General features: G+C 41.3%; 1 protein-coding gene across 9 annotated transcripts in view; it reads right to left on the bottom strand.

The window, feature by feature from the left end:
* Positions 1-18403, bottom strand: part of HMBOX1 (homeobox containing 1) — a 94987-nt gene extending 76584 nt beyond the window's left edge. For 8 of the 9 annotated variants that reach the window (XM_085305650.1, XM_085305654.1, XM_085305659.1 and 5 more), the window contains exon 1: positions 18266-18403. The gene's annotated coding sequence lies outside the window, so the exon portion shown is untranslated. Of the gene's footprint in view, positions 1-5539; positions 5560-18265 lie in introns of those variants that run through there. The other variant, XM_085305651.1, reaches the window with a different exon arrangement.
* Positions 18404-20457: the final 2054 nt, after the last annotated feature.

Here is a 20457-nt window from a genome sequence, read left to right as displayed (position 1 = left end):
CTCAGGTGAGAGATGACAAAGGTAGGACAATGATTTTTGTGATACCAGTGGAAGAGAAAAAAAACACTGCAGACTTCAGATGTTATAAATGAAGAGCTATTAGGATCTAGTTCGGGACGTGAACGGAGGAAGGAGAAAGAACTCCTCCAAGAGACGCTTCAGATCTGTAAATGTAGATATGGAAGATGATAACATTTCAGTAGAAATGGAGAGAGAAATGAAGAGCTCATGTGAAAATAAGAGAAATTCTCCATTTTTGCTATGTTAAAGGTTGAAGTGATAGTGTTATAGTCTGGATGCAACTGCAAACTGTCACAGACAAAGTCAAACAGTAAGGCAGGAGGGAGAATCCTCAGGGCTAACTTTTAGCTGGAATTGTGAAAGAAAATGAAGTTAAACAGAAAGTTAAACCAGCATTTCCTACATCTGATGCCAGGACAGCACAGCAGCTATTGGAAAGGGTTACAAACAGTCTTTGACTCAAAGTTGGTCTAAAGTCCAATGGCACAGAAACACCCTCCCTCCCCACCCCATGCAAGTGAAGGCTGCTTACAAGTTGTTGTAAGGACTCATCCGAACGAGCAACCCCTCACCTACAATTTTAGCCAAATGATTCAGCCCAAAACAATGCAGATTCCACCACCACCAAATCGTGACTCCCAAAAATCACAAATCAGTATCCCGCTTTCTCCCATTCCTTCTTTGACATAAACTAAAGCTCCAAACCACGCTTGATCACAGCAGCAAAAGCAGGTGTCACCACAACCTATAGAACTAAGAACTCACCAACCTTTGCCCTCTTCACATTATTCATTACATAAATTGCTTGTTAATAAAACACAGGGAAAACATACCACCAGCTTCCCTTCCTATTTCTGGTCCCGATAATAAAAAATTCAATATTAATATGGAAATCATGGCCACAGTTGTAGAATCAAATGTAATGAACAATCTTGTCCCCAGCTTAAGTTGCTATAAAGGCAGCTTAAATTTACAATGGATGAGTCTTCATGGCAATCTGTTTTTCAGATATTAAAAACCTCATTTTCTCGGTGCCAAGGACAAGTGGATGTGTGAAGCATTGGAGTATCAACTCTGCATTTGTCTCACTTGACATGAAATCATTCTCATTTTAGTTCAGGTTTTTAATACATTCTTGGGATCCACTTCAGTTTTCTTCATTTCTCACTGTATGCAATTAGATGTTCTGAAGTACAGTTCACCCTGATCCACAATTCCCTACAGAAGCAAGAAGGAAGTTATTTGGTAAAAATGAGGCTGATCTCAATTATTTGGAAAATAAATTGATTTTCCTTTTTAATTTCTTGAGTGAGTCACATAGTGAAAAATAATGCCATCGCTTTGTATTTCACTAATACCTTCCTTTGTAAGTTCTTAAAACAGGCTTTACAAACAACAAGTTAAAAGCTCTGTGTCCTTGTGAAAGAGAAATATTGCCATTTTGTAGAACGTAAATCATGAACAGGATAAATCGTTGGCTTAAAGCTAAAAAGGGTAGTATCAGTGGCTGAACACGTTATCTGCTCAAGGATATAGGCCCTGCGAGTATTATGGCCACTAGCTCATGAAATGCTGAAGAACCAAGTGCCAGCTTGCTGATGAACCTGCCACACTGGATGGCGAAGCAAACAGGAGCCAAGTCAGCCCCATAAATGAAGTTCTGCCACTAATTCCCAACTCTGTGCAAAATTACAACGTAATCCTCCAAGTCACAGAAAATCTGACAAATTGAAGTCCCTTCATTAACAGATAAATGTGTGGTTAAAGTCAACTGCTTCTGGTTGGGCTCTACGTGCGCGTGTCTAAAGGCCGTTATGTTTCATTTGTTTCACCCTCTCTATGCTGAGGTCAACATAAAAAAAACAAACCTGTGGATGGCTTAACTTATGTCTAGAAGACATTTTGCCTCAAAGACACCAAGAAATCAAGGATCCATTGCTCCTCTTAGTAGCTTGTTCCAGTGACTAATCACTAGTATCATTAAAATTTTGTACTTGATTTCTACTTTGAACATATCTGGCTTTAGATTCCAGACAATCATTCTTGTTAAGCCTTTCCCTGCTTGATTATAAAGTCCTTTATTTTTGTCAGAAGATGTTCAGACAGGTTGTTGTTTATCCAGTGATATGAAAACTCCAAGTGTTGTATTTGTTTTGAAGCTTAAAGACAAATTCATCTGGGTACAAGCACTAAAGTAGGACTAGCGTCCAAAATACGAAAGCAAATCTAGGACTCTAGCCCATTTTCCCAAAATAGGCCTTAAAAAAAAAAAAACACTCTGTCATATGACTTGAGGATGTGTTACATTTGTGCCCTGGAAAGCAAGGTTAAGAACCCTCTCTAAGCACTGCCTTGCCCTGCCACCTCCTGAGCTCGCGCTGGGGCTCGGCAGTGCGCAGCATCCAGTTTCAGCAGTCACTGCGCTGCGACACGAGGAGGACAGCTGCCTCTCAAGTCTCCAGGCCCTAAGTTCTTTAAATATTATTGCTTTAACTTAGTACATCGATCTGCATCCTGAGCAAGTTCTCATAAAGACCCTCAGGAAGACGCACAACGAGCTCTCCTCAAGAATCGTTACCAAGCAAGCAAAGCAGACACCACTGCGCATTTGCTGCAGCTTCTGGGTTATCCCGCACTCCAGTCTGCACATAGTGTGTTAGACCAGCGACAAAGTCACAAGGCATGAATTCCTATAGAGAAGACCATACCCTACAGGACAGTTTGAGACCTCCGCACCAAATGGAGACAGAGACTAAGCCTGTTGAAGAATAGAAAAATTCTTAAAGAAACTGCTCAAAAGTTCTCCAATCAATACCATTCCTGGTTTTATTACAATTTTTCTTTTATCACCATTTTGTGTTGCTTTACCAAACTCTACTGCAGCCCAGAAGAAAGGAGTATCTTGGGATTATGGTGAGGAATACAACAGCAGCTTGCCAAGCTCACAGCAGAATATTTTTGACAGGATCTGTCCTCTTCTGCCTCCAAACTCTTATGAAAGGGAAACCACCAAAACAAGCATTTTGCCCCTGGGAAAACTCATGCCTTAATCTTACGATAAAGAAAGCAACAGTTAGCACACACGCACACACACAAAAAAACAAATAAATCATTTCTCCCATAACATTCCTCATGGCAGATCTCTATAGTATGACCAGTCAGTACTGTTTCTATCTCACTTTTCCTCCTCAATACTAACCAAAAGAAGACTTCTTATTCAAATTTAGTGGCATTGTCTAAAGTACAAGACAGAGGTCAGGCTCCAGTCTGAAGCACACTAGTGATCCACCCTCTCTGCAGAGGAGACCTCAGCTAAATCACTAAGTTCCCAAACTCACTCAAAGCTTTCAGGAAAACAGAAAAAGTTCTTCCATATTTCACTGCAAATGACTTCTGAGTTAMTTCAGAAGTTCCAGATATGAGACAACATAGTCCCAGTGAGGAGGACACAATTTAGTATCACTTTGTCCTCATCAACAGCTTGAAAAATGATATGGTGTCATCAAGATACATCTCCGGACACACTCCRACAGAGATTCCCAGGCTACATTTTCATTATTGGTTATAAATGAGCTTCAGGCCTAACATATCAAGTACCACCACTGTTGTATCTCCTCAATTTCTGTATGTTGTTCTCTTGGATCATGCCTAAAAACTTGCCTGGAACCAAAGGCCACAGGTGAACCAGTGTTTCCAGCTAAAATTGCAGGTYGGTATGGACAGCAGAAGAATGACAGCAAAGCACAGAAATTTATGACTAATAGTGATAGCTATTGGCTGCTAGGTAGCAAAAACAACTTCTTTAATGATCAAATAGGTTAGCTTAATCCACTTACACCAGTTTGAGTATTTAAATGGATGAGGAAGAATAAGATGGTCACTTACAGGTGAGAGCCAACTCAAAGAGACAGTGACTCTCAGTCCAAAATGTTTGATACTGCACTGCAACAGAGCAGACACGCTCACTAAATCAGGAATGACATTTTAGAAGACAGTAAGCAGGAGCAGACAGTTCAAAGCATAGTATGATCCCTGCCAATTCCTATACAGCTACAACAGATGTAGACCAAAGATTTAAAGCTGCTACCTGCCRGTGGTGCAGATTACACTTTGAATTCTGTGGATACGTACACAACAAGRCATATGTGTTAATCTGGACAAAACTGGGGACTGGGGGGCTGCCAAGTCAAGTCCTTCAGCCCWAGCCTGGACAAAGCATGCAGTAAGYAAGCGGCTCATTCAATAGAGATCYCAATTAACACCAACTGTGTTAGGAACATAGTGACATAGTAGCACTGGAGATACCAAACTAAAATGAGATGTTTGCGTGCTATGAGTACATCTACATTACAGAATACTGCTAGATTTGAGCATCTCCAGTTACTGAATCTATCCAGGCATTTTTCTGTACCACCCATACCTGAGCAGTTATTCTCATAATTATACTACAATCAAATTTCTCACCACTGGAACTGCTCAAATGAGTTACTATGCAATATGTTGTAGGAGAACTGACTTTCTTTCCCAAGGTCCTGAAGAGCCCTAAGATTGTCCGTCACCTCTCTCGTCCAACCAGCACCAAGTACTGCTTTAGACATGGAGGCATGACTTACCCCATATGCAATGGGATGAGGCCCRAGAGCCATAGCACACTACCAACAACAGGAAAGTATCACAACTCCCAGATCTCAGTGGGGACATCACTCAAGTTGGAAGATGACCAGGCAGACCGCACTGCGCATCATGTGCTGCAAGAGGTGCAAAAGCCACATATGCAGACCAGCGCTACCGACTGCAGGAAGATCGGCGCAAGTAGCAGGAGCGCGGCATCCTGCAGATCTGAGACGGCCAGCAGCAGCCTTAAAAGAGCCATCTAGTCARGAAAGCTTTTATAAACTAATCCCAGCCTGCCAGCACTAGGACCTAATGGAAATATTGGAAAACGTACCTTTTCCATCAATGTCTAGACAATGACTAACACAGGCTACTAAAATCAGAGCCTAATGAGGTTGGAGTTTGATCTTGAAGTCGTGCAGGTTTGAGTTGAATACTGTGACTTTCCCACATTTTACTTAAAATAGCAACAGTCTTTTAAAGACTGGTCTTCCTCTTTGGCTACCAATTCCTCTCAAAGCAGCAGCCTACTTGTTTCAAAGAGGATGTGAATGTCCATCACAAAAGCTAATGCTCAGTCACTACTTAGACCTTCATCAGTCATGAGTGCCAGCATGAGAGGCACTACAGCTATATGACACTCCCAAGAAAATGCAGTGTTTATCTGACTAGACCCGCAGAGACTTTATTTCGCCCGTGACACTCAAGGGGACCTCCACCCAGCTTTATCTGAGTGGATGCCACCAAGTCCTCTTTACTAGAATCCCAGGAATCGTACCTGGTCCCAGGTCACTGGACAGAGAGAGATGTACTGCAGGACAAGGGTACAGCATGCCCTTGGCAGGCACAAAACTGCTACTACAAAATTCTATGAGAATACAGAGATGCCCAATGCAAGACTCACATTTTCAGCTGAAGTGAGCCGAAGAACCTAAGTCCAGTTGCCAACCTGGTAAAAGAAACCAGGAAATTTATCTGCCACCACTGGTACTAGGAACAAGCAAGGAATAGAAATAAGAAATGCCTTAAATCCATTATTTTTGCATTGATTGTATGCGTGTCAGACAGCAGCAAACACAAAAAAAGTATTAAGAGGAATGTGCCATCGYTTAACAATAGCAAACATTTAAGAGACGATTTATCTTAGCAATAGCTTTTGGATTTTAGATGGTCTTCACTTTTACCCCAAAAAGTAAGATGACAGCACGCTGTACAACCAATAAACTCGTCAGCAACTTTTAAAAGCGTTAAATAGCGTTATGAAAAGCTCTACGGGCTTTCGGCTGCTTGTAATAAAATAAGCATGCAATCTCTTTTCATCCGTGAACAAGTTTGCATAAAATTGTGCCAYAAAAGGAGACTACAGGTGTTACAGTCTCACCATCTGCCCTCTGCCTCATAACTGAAGGTAAATTTGATRGACACTCATGGGTTGTTCAGCTCAGAATATGATTTGTTGTCTGTCCACCAGTGATCTTGTGACTGGGTTGGGATCTGGAAGATGTTCCCTGATTAGAGCAGYAGATCAAACAGGTGTCTCTGCTGCTGTCTGTCCCACACCTTCGTCAAATGGTTGTGCTTAAAATATTGATCTGTGTCTCTCTACCCTCCCTTCCTGTCTTTCTCTTTTTCTCTTCTCTCATCACCCAGAGTTTCATCAGGTCAGTCTCTCTAAGGTGTTATCCATCACAWGCAAACAGTCAGATCCAAGTTCTCTTTTTGATGTGCTTTGCCAGAAAGCCTGTGGGGCTCTTCCATCCCTGCAGAAGTACATGGTTCAGCAGATGCAAATGAAAGTGCAATTTCTTTTGTCCAAGGTGAAGTTGTAGTCCGGTAGATTTATTTTCTGAGCACTCCATTTTCTTACTTCCACCCACTAGCTGATTTAGAAGATACAGAAATGACTTGAATCAACAGACTAGCAGTGATGAAACTGTTCCAGTTACACTGGAATTATGAAAAATCAAGAACGCTTAGCATTCAGCAAAACGCAGTCTTCATTTCAGGGTTTGGGAAGCTTTGGAGAATGCTTAGCTTTTTAAAACAGTCCACTAGAAAAGGGAATAGTATTTTCAGGCCGAGGTGAAACATGGCCTATCCATGGAAAAGGAGCTGTTTGTTTTCATAGTATTTCTGTTTTGTGATTACTTGCTGATTGAGTAGCGCACAAAGGAGAGTAAGAGACTGTTAAACTATAGGGCGCCTAGTAAAAGTTTGCCTTGTACAGAAATCTCACACGTTCTTTTATATTTCTGTCCCCCCCCCCCCCAAATTCTTAAGCATCTAGAAGTGGTTGCAATATTCAAGCAAACCTCAGCTAGATGCTCAGGCAGGACCACTCAACAGCACAGATTCCCTATCCGTCCCTTCAGCCTGGACGGCATGGAGATCACTTGCAGGCTCAGTATTACTCTTCCAAAGGACTTCTCCTGCTCAACGCAGTAACAGGGGTTTATACGAGTGACTGTCTGGAACGGCGCTTAACAACACTAATAGCAGAGTTCCAACAAATCGGTAGTTTGGCAATTGCAAATACAGCAATACATGCCGAAATATGTGCTCATGCTTGCTAAACCTGTAACCCAAGTTTTCTCCCCCCGCAACCCCYGTTAATAAGTGGTTTAAATTTAGGAAGGGTGATTCACTCAGTGCAGGTTTGTTTGATTTATTTTTTTTTTCACTTGGAATCCATCTTGCATGACATCTAACAGGAAGATTAGARGAGACACACAGAATCTGGCTTTCTAAACAACTAGTCCATTAAAATACAGTATCTTCCATATTTTTATCACAACCTAAAAATTTCTAACTTGGCAATTTGCTCATGCAGTAAACAGCAGCAGATACTTACCCAGCTCATACTTGAGTGTTTCTTTCTCCCTAAGCTGYGTTCAGGACAAAAAAGATCCATTCCCAGTGGTCCTAAGTCATTCCCAATCCCCAGAAGATCAACACCGTCATCACAATCAAACTCCCGTGCTGCTCTCAACCTAACTAGGTTAAGAACCAGTCCTCTGCCTTGTACTAACTAAGCTTAGAGGCAGGGAACATGCACTCATTTGTGCATTTCGCTTAAAACAACAACCCCCCCCACACACACCCTACTTTGGGGCTTTGATTATGGACGCCTCTATTTCCACTGGTTTCATTTGTAGCTTGGGGCCCAAAACTCACGCTCTTTGCTGCAGACCCAGAGGAATTAAACTGAGATTCACTGCCCAGCCAGCAGCGTGCTGGAAGGCTATAAAGGTTTAGCCTCTACGCTCTACCTGCAACGGAGACATGGCTGTTTCAGCAGAGGAAAACCCTGACCACAGTTGCACAACTCTGGCAGGTGACTCACGATGTGCAGGAGGTACCTGGGAAGCAAGCAGGCAGAAGAGCGAATGTCACGAGAAGCTTTGGGACAGGACTGTAGGACTATTACGGCAAAGCTTTGCTAAATATATCTGCATTGCAAAGTAGGTGGGTCAGAACATACCTCCAAGAGAAATCCATATTTGGAACCATAGCCCAAGTGGCAAGCTATATGTTCAAAGCAGGTATAAGCACAAGCATAATGGCTTTCAGCAAGAACACTTGAAGGATTTGAGTCTCCTCCCCTCCGCACAAACCTAAACTCAGAAGTGGAAAGCAAGCAGTCTCCACAGTCTCAAACRAGATTATTTAGCAAGCTGGGAACCAAATCGAGTCTCTGAGCTACAGCCTCTCACCTGCAACTGGGCTGAGACTCAGCAACTCATTCCACATGTGACACACAAACCTGCCCAAACTGCAAATGGTTTAGTTGGTTATTTCTTGAAAGCACACTATTCTCAGAAACACACAAAACAGAATACTAATTTCAAAGGAYAAAGAGTAGAAAAAAAGTTTTTTTAATGGAGAATTCTGAAAAATTGATGAATTTTGTTGGACAATAATAGAATTGTGTTGAATTCCCTTAGAACTGGAAATCTAGCTTCAGCTCTGGGAGTACAGTGGAAGTGTTGATAAAGCCAAAATTGCAGAACATTTGGAAATGCATAATTTAGTAGAGGACATCTAGTACAGATTCATAAAAGGAAGGTCATGCCTGACAAATCTGCTGAAATCCCTTTTATTATATGACCAAATCGTTAGGTTGGACAAGAGTGAAACGGTGGACATAAGTTATCAGTATCTCAGGAAAGCATTTGATTTTGTACCACTCAGACTGATTTACAAAGTCATAAAGCATCATCCAGGGGAAAAGAACTGAAATGGACTGAAGAACATTTTAGGGGTAGGAATGACAGCAAGTCAGTAAGCAGAAGCTGCCTGCAACAGAGAGGTATAGAAGTCGATCATTTGCTTAGTACACAAAAATAGGCTCTGAGGAAGGTAAAACTTCTGCTTAGCTACTATTTTAGAGCCAGGAACACCTGAGTCTGGTGACAGAGCTGCAGGAAAGTATTGTTTGGGTTTAGTAAATTAGGAGAAAATAGGTGCAGTAAGACGGATAAGCTTGGGTTGGCTTTTGGCAAATGGACACGAGAGGTGCTGCACCAACCTGCAGAATTTACTTGGGCTGCTGCTGATGTCCAAAAGGTCCCTCTGGCTGGGAATCTACATTTATTTTGAAGAGGGTTCAATACTTTTACAGTCATTAATGAAATCTGCAGCTATGCATGTTGTGATAATGATATGGGTAATTAAATCTGAAGCTTCTGGGAATTAAGCTGATAGCCTGAAAGGGTCAAAAAGAAAACCCTGCTTGTACTTAATCACCAGAACAGCTTTGCAAGTTGGAGAGGTGCATTAACTGTCCAGTATTGACCACTACTTGACACACAATGCTATATTAAACAGACTTATGAATTGATCCAACCTGACTCTTCAGAAAAATTACTAATRTTTCATGCAGGATACACCAGCAGAAAGTCTTCCTGGACCTGCAACAAATCCGTTCAGTTTGTCTGAGGGGAGCTATGCAGGAACCAATTCTGAACAAGCAAAAAGCGCTACTCTGGTTATCACTAGCAGCACAAAGTCTTGCAATATCACCCTCAAAAACTGCCATATATCCTCATCTCTGGCAGACCACAGCTGGGGTTTGTTGCTTGATGACAAYACAAGGAGTTTTTGTACTTGTGTTCTCTCTCCTACGAAAATAAGTGAATATTTGCAAYGTCTCCTTGAGCCAAGGGTAACGTTCTCCACGTAGAACCGAGCGCCAGCAACCTGCTATCTGGCTCAAGGTCACCTGTGATGAAGATGAGAGCAGAACATGGCTCTTGCGATGCCTGCTCTTGTGCTCTGAATACCAGGCCATAGCATTGCTGCCACCACCTGTGGGGAGAGCCTTTCAATCTTGACGGCTGTCAAAACCCAGCAGCTTTTATGAGCACTAAAATTAACTTTAAATAAACTTTAGTTAAAAAAAAAAAGTTGCGGGAGAACAGGTGGACTCCTGTGACACCAGAATTTTTCAATGCACAAAGGATCTTTCATCTCGCTGTTCTGCACGGCACCTTTAAATAGTTTTCTACATAAAGGCATGATATGCAAGAGCGAAAGAATAACGGAGAAACAGTAATCCCTAACAGATCAACTGTGCTTTATCTACACAGATTCTGCTTTCATAAAAGCAGAAAGGAAAGAGGAGGAAGAAAAAAAAAAAAAAAAGTACATTCTTATTGTTTTCTGAAGCTTAAAATAACCACAAAGTGAGAAAAATCAAAGCTGTTCCACAGAACAACTAGGAAAAATAAGAGCGCAGTGAGCATTTGAGGAAGACGGTAAATGGTAAAAGATAGAATTAGAGGTGGAGAGTGCTTATGGTCACCATGTTTAGGTCCTAAATTTGGTCTATGTTGAAGCCAGAGTAGTTTAAACAGGAAACACCCACCAGAATGCGTGCACCCCATATACAATTATAGCTGTCATTGGCAGCAAAGGCTATGGTTAGGGCTACCGTTACACACTCCATTTTCGCTTGCTAACTTCTATGAAAATTTCCCCTTTTCAAATATATAATGCAACAGAACAGACACAACTTCTGGAGGAAATCTGCTAACTGTAGGAGGCTGAGGAAAAAGGGATGGGAAAAATTAGCAGGAGACCGGCAAAACTGCCATCGGTTTGGTCTTCCGGCCAATTGATCCGAGAGCATTTCCTCTTCCGGAAACAAGCAGAAAATGCAACATTCATGCTCAGGCTTAACACAAGGTCCCGCCTTGGTGCTAGGGGAAGAAGGAAGAAAGTGGCCAAGATGAAAGCGGGCAAAAGATTTATTTATTCCTCACAAGAGAACGCAGAAGAAGTTTTGCGTTTTCCAGAGTGCTGAATTCTTCCGTGACGTCTCCAGGCTCTTAACCTACCTCCCATAGCCCCCAAACCAACCCAACGCCACATCTGGAGTTTGCATGTACCTTYTTTTCCCCCTCAGGAGCCTGAAGTATCTGCTGTACTGAAAGCCTAGTCGCAGCATAGCCTATTTTCCAAAATCCCTCTGCACGAGCGTTTCTGGGAGCTGCTTTYGTGCTCGCAGCTCTTTATCCTTCCTTGAAGTCAAGCAGTCTTAAGGTATCCACTTGCTCCTTTCCAAACGGGTCAGGTACCTCCTGGCTCAGACGGCAGTTCAAAAGAGAGTGTCTCCAAGCAGGGGTGACTTGCCTTCAAAGCTGCAGACCCCTCTGTTTCGCAGCGATAATGTGATGAACAGAAACCATCTGAAGAATTATTCCAGCCCTGACTTTCATCATTTCTAGACATGTCTTTCTGTTACTCTGTCTCCATGCTACACCCTAGCTTTTCAAAGATCAGAGAAGACTCTTCATGATTTGTCATTCAAGACTTCTGGAAGTCCTGTTTTTCTTTTAATTTTGGTTTAAAATATAGAAGCAAACTATATGGAGATCATTCACCCTACTCCATCCAGCCCCACTGCTCAGAAAAGAGAGGAACTGCTGAAAAAAGGCAAGACCCTGGTAGTTTCACATACACGCATCATTCAGAAACTAATTAAAGTTAAGATGGTTAGCAATTTAAAAAAAAATAAGGACTTTGCACAGCGTGGATGCATGCTCCTGTCTGCTCCRCTGCTGGCCACTGTGGTACAGCGGATGGGAAGAGCCCTCCCAAATGCGCTTCACAACGAAGGGCTGCATCGTCCACAGCAAAAACTGCGCCTTCCCCTTACGTCCTGCTGCCTTTAACGAAGGGCTGCTGCAACCCGGATTGCTAACAAGTTCCTAAGAGCAATAAATCAAAAAAAAAAAAAAAAAAAAAGTCTGTGAAATTATCTACAGTGCACAGCTGATATTAACAGCTGGCAATGCCAACAAAAAGCTTTTGCTGCTGTTTTAATTTAGTCCTAATGCACATGTGTTACTAGCCTACAATTTTAAGAATGATTATAGGAAAAAAAATGTTTTAAATTCATTCTTTACTTGGATTTTGATCCTGAACCTTTAGCTAAGGCTCCTGGCCTCCCCCATGCATGTGTATACTGCTCAGAGGGAAATCCCAACCCACTCAAAGACATGCACACCAAAATCCAGAGAAGAATTTCCATGCAGGCTTTTGGACCTACCACCCTCCTCATGTTACCGTTTTGCACTAAGCTGGATAGGCAGCACCTTGGAAAGTTTATCTTCACATCTAAGAACTGAAAATTTTGAACTGCATTACTCAACAGAAGTATCCAAGTTTGGAAATTGGACCTCCACCAGAGGATGGGAAGATATATAAATCAACACATCAGTCCTAAAATATAAGAACTACCATTTGATGCAATATGCCAAAAATAAAATGTGAGCTTCTCTAGACAGTCTGCAACAGGCAATTATCTAAAAAACAATTTTTCACAAAGTTCTGCACATTCTTGCTGACTAACAATTCTGCTGCCAAGCAGAAGAGACTGTAGGATGATTTTTCTTCCTCTTTTTTTTTTTACAGTTGTAAGAATATTATCCAAACTACTGACTTAAAGAGACACTTTCAAGTCATTTATTAAATAGATCTTTATGATTCTTTACATCCAGTAATTTTATGTGTTGATACAATCTTCTGTTACATAAATCTCTGTCCCCATCCACAAAAGGATACTATTCATTAAGCCAGTTTAAATCCCAGTTTAAACATGACTTAACATTGAAAACAGAACTAAATTCCCCATGATTACAGTTAGTCATATAATTTGARTAACTACTGGAAGACACTCAGAAGTTAGTGCTCTAAGACTGCTGCAAGAGCCTCTAGAGAACAGGACAAATCAGCAGGTTTTAAAGGGGGTTGGAGACTACAAACTACACCTCTCCCTCAATTTCCACCTTTCTAAATAAGCAATAAATCATTTTTAGCATGTAAGTGAATGCAAATTCACTAGATGCACCTGTTAAGAGCGTTCGCTCTCATCTGGTAGCGGAGAGATAGATTGCCCTAGATCCACTTTGTATTAAAAAAAATCTGATTCTCCGWAGTTCCAGACAGGTGAAAGGGACGAGAAGTCCCTGTAAGATGTTGACTATCAGACAGGAATGGGCCCTTAAAACAGTTCTTTAAAAGCAAAAGCACGGGGCAGGGAGGTGAGGGGGAAACAGGCCAGTGAGCTTGGTCAGTCCCACTACTTGCCCCCACTTGCTGGCATTAGGATACTTGGACTATATGCAATAAGCCCTACAACTGAAGTTATGATGCATATAGTTTACTATCTCCCAAAGTTTAAAGGGGCTGTACTTAGGGTTATTTTTTTCTCCTCCCTTCACTTTTGATACCCAGACACTGGGTAGGGCTGGTGCCTGGAGAGCAGGTTGAGTCCCTTAACTGAACCATTTAAGGATGTGAAAAAGAAGTGGGATACTTTAACAGCCTTTCCCCCACCCCCTCTAGATTTTCTGTAGAATCCAGACCAAAAAATTAAACATTTAGCAGTTCTCTGCCCTYGCATCCAGAGTTATCATTTGCTCTTAAGAGTTCCTGCTCCTGGAGTCATAGCATAGACAACACTGTCTGTAATCAAAAACAAAACTTAAATTCCCAATCTGCACAGTTTTTGAGGTTCCAAAGAAAAGCTGAGAAATATAAAGCGAATAAATACTGAACCAACCCCTTAATTTCACCATTGCCTGATTTAAAAGAAACATTTTTGTACATTTGGGGTCATAAAYAGCAATCATCAGTTAATATCAAGAGATTATTCATGCCTAATACCTGCCAAATTGTGGCTTGAGAATATAAAGTGATTGTCACCAAAAAAAAAAAATCTTCACTGGTAAAAGGGAGTTTAGAGCCACTCTCACCCGTGACTGAGCAGCCGCGGCACCAGCAAGCTGCCTCACCAAGAAGAGGTGCACAGCGGACGAGCTGCCGAAAGCAGGTCAGGTAAAGGGGTCTATGGAGAGAACCAGTAACGCGGAGAGATCCGGGCAGAGGTCGAGTCGGGATGCCCAAGGTCCTGAACTCGATCGCGCAGCAGACAAAGCTGAAGCCCTCAACAGACTTCTGCCTGCAGCATCAATCCTTCTTCAACTGGATTCTTGCAGCAATTAGAGATTGGACAGCAGGCTGGTCTGACCCAGTAGGGATATCTCGTTCTTAAATGGTCTGGCTCCACGAGCCAGGACGCGTGAATATATTGTAAAACATGTCAGAAAAGTCAGAAAAGCCTCGCTCTACATCTACAAGGAGAAAGCTGACACCGTAAGTCAACATCCCCTTGGCTTGGGGGAGAAGGGGAGACGCACGCATGCAAATAGATTGGATCACAGCCGTACGACTGCTCTAAAGCTATCTAGCAAGATTTACCTCCAACATTAACACGTCTTCATTTTTGAAATAAGACATGGAAGCACCCCATTTTTCACTAGCTGATGTCGCACTTGAAATAACAAAACAGCCTAAGTAGTTAACAGGCTACAAAATTCAACATGATTTCCAGGCAGCATTACAGAGCTGCACAGAGTAACACTGTGTACCCATTAACTCCAAGTCCACAACTTGGCCAGAATTTGTTTTGCTGCATTACAGCCAAATCACTTTTTGTGTCCGTCTTCCTCCTACGTGGGACTGCCTTAGCAGAACAGGATGCCAATGCTAAAAGCACCGACTGTCTGCGACTTTACCATCTTTGATTAAGTAGTCCCTTTTATTGCAGGATCACTCAGACTTCACAGATCACTGTTGCTGTGTCTAGGTGACCCTACTGGCAGGAAAAGCCTACAGTAACTCAAGGAAGAGCAGCCAGAGTACTCAGCCCCACCATGTGAGCTATTCTGGAATCCCAGCTCAGTTAGAAATCACTTTCCTGACACCAAGTTTCTGCTGAAAGTTAGCTGACCACTACTTGTACTCCCTGCAGCAGATACAGAAAGCAACATATTCCTCATTCCCTTGCAAGAACTTCCACATCGAGTTTGAGCAACTCTTGGCAAGCGGGTGGGTTATTCAAGGCTTCACTTGAATTAGTCTTCACCCTATCCTTCCTCTGTAAAAGTCCTCCCACAACTCACATTACCTGGCCATCCTCGTACCGCAGTATTCCCAGCTCCCACGCTATCCTCACAGCATTCTGCTTCCAGTCCACATTCCCATCTCACTTCTCCTTGCCTGTCCAACTGAGCAAGACAGTAAGTGCTACAGCCAGGCAGGAACTACATGCACGTTGATTGATTAACAGTGGTCAGAGATGACACATTCATCCACATACTCCCAGATCCTCATTTTTGAGGGACCAGATATTCACTAGCATCAAGAATCAAATGAGCAAGAAATTCTGACAAGGTTGCACCATTTATGCACTTTTGAAAACCTGCATTTAATCTAGAATAAGCTGCATCTCAGAACACTTTCTAAATTTAAGTAAATTCCTGGGCACATCTATAACAAGTAAAAATTGGTTGCTGTATTTCATTGCTAAGTTACACATTACTATTTCTAGGAGAACTTGCTACCTTTCCATTTCATTTTACATGTTAGTTCCTGAATTACGAGTATGTGAAAGCAGCAGTTATCACTCAACTTCTCTTTACCATTTGTAATCTGTTATTTCTGTTCTGTCTTATTTTTACCCTTTTCTCCCCTAAGTGGACACCCCAACACATATAAACAGCCCCAGTTTGTTGCGAGAACCATCAGCCTATACTTTGCATTCAGATATGTACAAAGCTTTTTTTGGAGATAGGGAATTAAAATCTATTCTAGAATGTGGGACATCAGTACCCAAGAACATAACAGATTTCTCTAGTTTATCGTAAGGTCATACCAACTATGCATTTCCTCCTCTTATTTTCAAACAGAGCTGTACAGCAAAAGTATTTTGCATTTATATACTTTTTTCCATTGGGAAAAAAAACATTTTGTAACTTTTTAAACAAAGGCTTATATCTGAAACCATCTGGTAAGGGTACCGTTTTGCCATTTCCAGCAGCGGTCAGCTGAATGATGGACAGTGAAGCCGTTTCTCATGGCATCGCCAAGGAGGACAAAAGGCAGCAAATGAATGACCAGGCAACGCAGAATTCAAGTGAAGGCCAGTGTGACAAAGTGTTGGGACGCCACTTTGGGCCCCAATTTATAGTATAGCGTGTTCAACATTCAAGTGCTGTTAAATCACAAGAGTGAGGTGTACATTTTAAGCTAGCACCAAAGTAGAAACTACATTCTGAAGAAAGCATCTTTTTTCTAGGAAAAAAGAGGTCCTGCAGCAGCTTCCAGCTGAACAGAGATGCTACAGCAAAGCACAAGGAGAATACTGTAAGAAGCATCACTGAAGGTTTGATAGCGCTGAGCAGGAAAGGAGGACAGACATCAAGGTCTTCACCCAAAACTGTTGCCTTTCTCCCTAAGGATATTTGCACCATACTTGACAACATAGAGAAATAAGCAAGTAGTTCATTATTAAAGGAACTACGTTGCCTTTTTCCATGTGACAGAATAACCTGTCATCATCTAACCAATTTTAATAAATAGAAAAGCTAAACACATTAGCATCTTCTGCCTGTTCTTATCCAGAATTGATTATCTCCTCTCTAGGGCTTCAAGAGGCCTTCTGTCTTGTGGTCAAGGGAGAGTAAATAAAAGTATRAAAGACTTTTTTTTAATTACAGGAAAAATCCAACTGCATCTGCTTGCCTTGATAGTCTTCTGAATTTAAACAGTGACCAAACCACTTGAACTTGTCTGCAAGACAGACATACTCTACATAAAATACGTTAAAGCTCCTCAGAGAAAAAAAGATATTCAATACGTATTCCACAATTAAAGCTAGCTTAACACATTTTTCACCTTGATGACCAAAGCTAGAATAAATGTACTATTAAAAAATTGCTAGGAAAATATCTATGTTCATCTTCAATTTCAGAARGGAAGATTAAAAAAAGATTTTGAATTGCGTTTTTTTAATTTGCTTTATAAAGGTCTATTAAAATTCTGATAAACTATTCCAGAAACAAACTCCGAGTGCTAAACCACTTCCGACCTCCTCGTGCMTGTAAGGAAGACTTTGCTCAATTTAGTTTATTAATCTAATTCAGCTCAGTGACTCATTCATTCAAATGCTGAATAACTGGGAGGGTTTATTTTTATTTATTTATTTAAAAGAAAGGCAGCAAAACTTGTTTTCCTCTTCTAATCTGTGAATAARAAGGAGGTAAGAGAGTAAGATCTGCTAGCTCTCAAACCTTGAAGGACATGGTATCCAGAAACAGTTCAGTTCACTAACTGCAGATAATGCTTTCTTTGTTTAACAAATCAGTTTTTAAATGTAAAACATTTGAGGATGCCTTTGTCTTTTTTTTTTTTTTTTTTTAAAAAGCTGGCATTTTAAGATAGCTTCATTTAAACTCAAACTTCAAAGCAGTGAGGTTTTTTTTTTAAACATTCAGTTCGAATCTCATCTATATAGAGCTCAGCATAAATTGTGAAGGAAGTAACCATTTAATTAAAAAAAGCACAGTTTGCCATTTTAGGTGAAATGTAAACATTAAGAATTTGAATTAGGACTTGAACAATTACGTACCTGCATATATTCCTGTCCCTCTCATTCTAGCAGATAAGCATTTCCCCCCTCCCGCCTGAAGAAACAAACCAAAATTAAGAAGCATACTTGTTTGCAAGTAAACAAGCTACAAATAGTTACCAGCCAATGGAAAAGGGAGGAAAAACCAAAAATAAGACCAAAAAACTCCCAAAATGTCCTTAGAAAAATAATGAAAGTGCAATCCCAAAACAAGATTAAAATCAATGATTTAAATCAAAGCTTCCCTCTTGCTGATGTAAATCAAAGTGATTTAAATCACCAGTTTTGATCAATTCACTCATTTGCATAACCGTGATTATTTATCCCTTCAAATGCCATCTTGGGGCCAAACTTAGTTGGATATTTCTTCGTATCTAAATCCACTGAACATAAATAACGGTGTTGTGTTTTTATTTAAAAGTTCACAAAATTCACTATCAACTCAGATGTTTCCATTACCGATTTCTAATCACGTTTGGGATGCCGAAGTGGTTTAAAGACGAACGAACGCCCGTTCTGCAGTAATCCCAAGTAAAACCAGAACTRTATTTGCTGCTGACGGTGCCTTTATAGATAGCCTCACTATCAACAAACAAGAAAACATGCTGATGGGGCAAACAAGTGTTTACAAGATCCCTTCAGCCCATCAATTACCTTTAATACAGTCGGGTAGCTGGGGGCTATTGATCTTCAGTGGTAAATTTTCACAGCGTGCTGTTTTCCTGCATTGATCATTGGACCGAAGCACGGATTAACATAGCGCAGGCTTCACTCCATTAAGGAAAAACTGCCTTTCCTAAAGGCAACAAAAACATTAGCTAGAACCTTATGCTCAGGAAAGTTGGAGTCTCCTCCCAGGTCTCCCCGCAGCTACTTCAGTGTTTCCCCATATGAAGCATTTCTGAGACCATCTTTGCCAGGCATCATCATTTTGGCCTAGTTCCCTCAACCCTCAGACTCTTCACCTGAACTCTTTTGGATTTTCTCTTCTTTCCTGTATCCTGCAGTTCTCACGGGGGAGAGGTACAAGGGGGAATGGGAATGCTGGAGGCACCAGAAGGGAGAGAGCGTTCTAAGAAAACTTTGAATCTTACTAATCCAACAATTCAAGTACAGAGGGACAGAAGAGGAGTTTGCTGCTAGGAAGTTGGGTGATGCTCTGCATGCGCAGCATTTTACACATATTACAACTCCCACAAATGAAGAGTAAACATTGAGTACATTTACCTTTTATTGGTATACAGAAAAGCAAGACCATCTCTAGAGTACAAAGTAGGKTTTTTTTTTAAATGCAGACACTTTGAGGCAACAGCACAAAGCTAGTAACTGTGTCGTGGTCATTTTGAGCCAGTTATGTTTTAAAGCATTACAGTACTTCAAAGAAATAGTTCCTCATGTAAAGGTGCCATTCTGCAGAGATCCCAGTTCGGGATTGCACAGTGGTGCAAGCTTTGCCACTTAGGAGAGTCCAAGTGGATTTCTCAGGATTACTAGCATACTACAGCATTTTCAGGATCAAAGTTTAAAACGGTAACTCCAACACAAGAACACCACCATCCAAACAAGAAGTGAAAGGAAAAGGAATCTTTTCCCAAGAAAACCATAAAGCTCTCCATCCTAATCAGCTTTAGGCCTCTGACTTCAAATTAGGAGGGAAGGAGCAAAAACCAAATACTTTACTCGTTAAACAGATTTAAATCCATGCATTTACAAACTACGTATTTATCACTAATTTGTGAATAAAACATGTAATAGAAAAAAAAAAAGACGACATTTTCAGGTGAACAAACTCAGAACAAACTAAATCCACTGTTGGTTGTCTTTCGCTCTGTTCTTGACTTTCCAGGCATCTATTTGTTCCAAAACTGGACAAAAAAGGAGGAAGTAAACCTAAAGTATCCCCTAAGCTAACAAAAGAAAACTCAAACTCACTCCAAAACGGTCTACTCAAAACAATGTTTTTCCAAGTATTTTTAGCAATGAGATAGAGCATAGTCCATTTCAGCAAACGGTCCAGCCACAAGAAGCAGGAAAAGTTAATATTCTGAAAGCAAGAAGCAGCTATTACAGCTATGTATAGACGTTCCTGCCTCAAGATTTCAGAAATTCATTCCTCAGTACATTCAGCAAAGCAGAATTGCCATAAACTGATGCCTTGATTTGTTTCCTAGCACTTTTTTTTTTCTTACTCCTCACAATTTATTTTTAACTACAGCACAGAAGTCGCATCTGTCGAGACTGCTCTTTTTGCAAACTCCGAGCTCCTGCTCCAGCAATCGCAGCGTGACTTTGCTATCTTGCCTTCAACACAATTCAAACCATTCCTTACTCCCGACTTCTACGCACTAATTCCCGTTTCCGAGTTTACGGACTGCAGCTCTGCCATCCACTCGGGAGCCACCGCTTTGTCAGTAAAAGGATGTGCTGCTGCCATCTTTAGTACGTCCCACATGAGCTCAAAAGGAGGATTTAGCAGGAGTAGATGGTCTATGTTTAACTTGCATTTAAAGCCTTTAAAAGTTAAAGGAGTACTATGAACGATGCCAGGGCAAGCATTATCTAAAAAGATAAACAMGCTTAAAATAGCAGGCAGAGAGCCCTGCATCCTTCAGCAGAAGCAATTTAAGCAGCTCCTTTCCAGGGAGCTTCTAGAGAGCCATCCCCAAAACTTAAGGAGCAGGCATAACAAAAACCCAAACCAAATCCTACCACTTCGGAAGTGAGGGACATCGGGTGGACATCACCTCAGGAGAAGGGCTCGCTCTTAAGCACGCTACTTCTTTTCTGGGAGCAGATTTCCAAGTCAGAAGCGTGTCACTCTCAGCTACAGGGCTCCCCCCTGCCCC

The sequence above is a fragment of the Rhea americana genome, unplaced genomic scaffold, assembly GCF_003343005.1.
Source record: "Rhea americana isolate MKP2758 unplaced genomic scaffold, rheAme1 scaffold_225, whole genome shotgun sequence".
In the NCBI taxonomy this organism is placed as follows: Eukaryota; Metazoa; Chordata; class Aves; order Rheiformes; family Rheidae; genus Rhea; species Rhea americana.
The sequence above is the reverse complement of the archived record's forward strand: the minus strand, read 5'-3'. Positions and strand labels throughout refer to the sequence as shown.